Below are 2580 nucleotides of genomic sequence, written 5' to 3'. Positions count from 1 at the left end.
TACTTTACGGGACTTTCCTGCAGTCCTTCAATCATTAGCTCTCTGACTAGTATGCAGTTCTTCTACAAGTGAAATGATTTATCTTTTCCAATATGATTCTTTCCCCTTGTCATGCACATGCAAAATAATGATTGATTCTGAACTCGAGGGTCCAGGTTAGCTGGGTCTCTTTGATGCAACTCCCAAGTGAAAAACAGTAAAATATGAGAGGTACTCACTTGGAATAAGCTACCCCTTATAAATTACATAGCAAGTGCCTGGTACTATACTGAACCCTCTTCATATGTGTCCTCATTTAATCTCATAACAAACTGATGAGACGGTGCCACCATCATCCACATTTGGAGGAGGAAGGAACTGAGGGACAGAGGAGTGAAGTCACACAGCGGCAGAGCTAAAATTCCTGGTCTCGTGCCTACCAAACTGTACTGATTTCAGTGAAGCTGGGTAATATTCTTTTCCCAAAGCAGAAAGGAGGGAAAACGATTTTTAAAAAAAACTAAGTCGGAGCTCCGAGGGAGGCATCTGAGAGTTTATTCTTCACATTTCAGTAGGGATGAGGCCCACTAGAGTTTTTCCTATCCTTATGTAATTTATCAGTTTATTCACCTTTTGATTAACTAGTTTCTTTTTCTCCATGGCATAGAAAAACCCAAAGGGATTTTTATATTGTTTTAAAGACAACAGGATGGGAGAGAAAAAAAATGTTGCGCTCTCTACTGCAATTTCATAAAGGGAGGCTGGGTCGTGTGCCAGGGGCCCACAGGTGAAGAGTAGGAAGAGTAGGAAGGAGTGAACCCCTAGAAAGTTCTGTGGGATCAGAAAAGCTCTGTAGACTCTTGCTTCCTCTGGGCAGAGTGGGGAACATAGTGCCAGTGTCTTATAGATCAAATCAACTTTAGCTGGTTGATCTCCTCAGCTATATTGATGCCTGCAATGCCACTCTGAGGGTTTTCCATTGAGTATAAGACTTAATTTCCTATTATAATGAATATGTGTTAAGTAGGGTAATGCAATTTCAGGCCAGGAATAGTAAAGGAGCTATCAGGTACATCCGCAAATAGAAAGATCTAGAATAAAACAAGCTTGAGTAGAAATTTGGCTCTACCACTTTACTAATCTATGATTTGAGGCAAGTTATTTGGTCTTTTGGAGCTTCAACATTCTCATCTGTTACTTCAACATTCAGCATTTTATTTTGAGAATTAATGAACTAATGTGTGGAAAATTCCACACAGTTGCTCCTTTTGTTTTGTTATCAACACTTCAACATTTTATTTTGAGAATTAATGAACTAACGTGTGGAAAATTCCACATAGTTGCTCCTTTTGTTTTGGCAGGAGAAGACATATGCATTCATTGAAAACCTACTACATGCCATGCTTTCACAAAAGATTTCTTTAATTTTCACAGCAACCCGTTTTACTAGGAAGAATGGAGGATTTGAGAGATTCAAGAGGTTGAAAAATTTTCCTGGCCAGATAATGGCGGGCGCCGTGGATGATGCATGATCGCTTTTTCAGGCTGGCGTCCGTGCGGCCCTGGAGACCTGGCCAGCCTTGCAGATCGCTGTGGAGAATAGCTTCGGGGGCATGCACAGCCAGAAGAAGGCCGAGTGGCTGGGGGGTGCAGTGGAGGAGTACTTCATCCGCAGTGCCAACCTGGAGCTAGATGAGGTCGAGGACTTCCTCGGGGAGCTGATGACCAAGGAGTTTGACACTGTTGTGGAGGATGGGAGTCTGCCCCAGGTGAGCCAGCAGCTGCAGACCATGTTCCACTACTTTCAGAGGGGTGATAGGATAGAACTGCTCTGAAGGAGATGGTCTTCCACATCACTCAAAGAAAGTACCAGGTCACAGCCACTACACTTAGGACAGCCAGACAGACTGATGAGGTTGAAGATGATGCAGACAGCGTGGAAGAGATGGAGGTCACAGCTACGAATGATGGAGCTGCTGCAGATGGGACCTGCCCTCAGCCTGAACCCTCTGGTCCAGATGCCCAGACTATTAAGGAAGAGGATATAGCGGAGGGTGGCTGGACCATTGTCCGAAGAAAGAAATGAGTGGGGCTGGGAATGGTTTGGGCCCTTATTTGCTAGTTTTGAGACTTGTTTGTAGGAGCCTTTTTGGAGGGTTAAAGACCTCTGGACTGGTTACCCTGTCCCCATCCTCTTTCCTGTTCCCCTGTCCAGCTCTTCAGGGGAACAAAAACCCTAGTTTTTGGTCTCGGGGGTGGTGAGACTTGGTCCACCAAGTTACCATCTGAATGATGAGGCTGGGTCTCTCAGCAGTGTCTCTTGGGTGTAGTCTCTGTGCAGAGGGGGATAGGTGAGTGTGGGTATAGCTGGAGGAGTACCTAGATGCTGGTTAACAATGGGCAGGTGGATTTGTGGTGGGAAAAGGCCAGTAGTAAAACCAGCATTCAGTGCTGAGGGGCTGGCTGGGTTAGGAATGGTGAGATAAGCATGCAGATGCGAGATAATAGTTGAAGATATGAATGAAAGTGGCTGTGGAGCTCTTCCTTATCCCACCCCACCAGACACACACACAGTAACTTTGTACCCTGCCCAGAACTTGG

General features: G+C 45.1%; 1 pseudogene; it reads left to right on the top strand.

Moving 5' to 3' along the window:
• Nucleotides 1–1484: 1484 nt before the first annotated feature.
• LOC103257415 lies at nt 1485–2065 on the top strand (annotated as a pseudogene).
• The last annotated feature ends 515 nt before the right edge of the window (nt 2066–2580 follow it).

Source organism: Carlito syrichta, unplaced genomic scaffold (assembly GCF_000164805.1).
Source record: "Carlito syrichta isolate Samal-C Ts95f unplaced genomic scaffold, Tarsius_syrichta-2.0.1 Scaffold301697, whole genome shotgun sequence".
In the NCBI taxonomy this organism is placed as follows: Eukaryota; Metazoa; Chordata; class Mammalia; order Primates; family Tarsiidae; genus Carlito; species Carlito syrichta.
The sequence above is the reverse complement of the archived record's forward strand: the minus strand, read 5'-3'. Positions and strand labels throughout refer to the sequence as shown.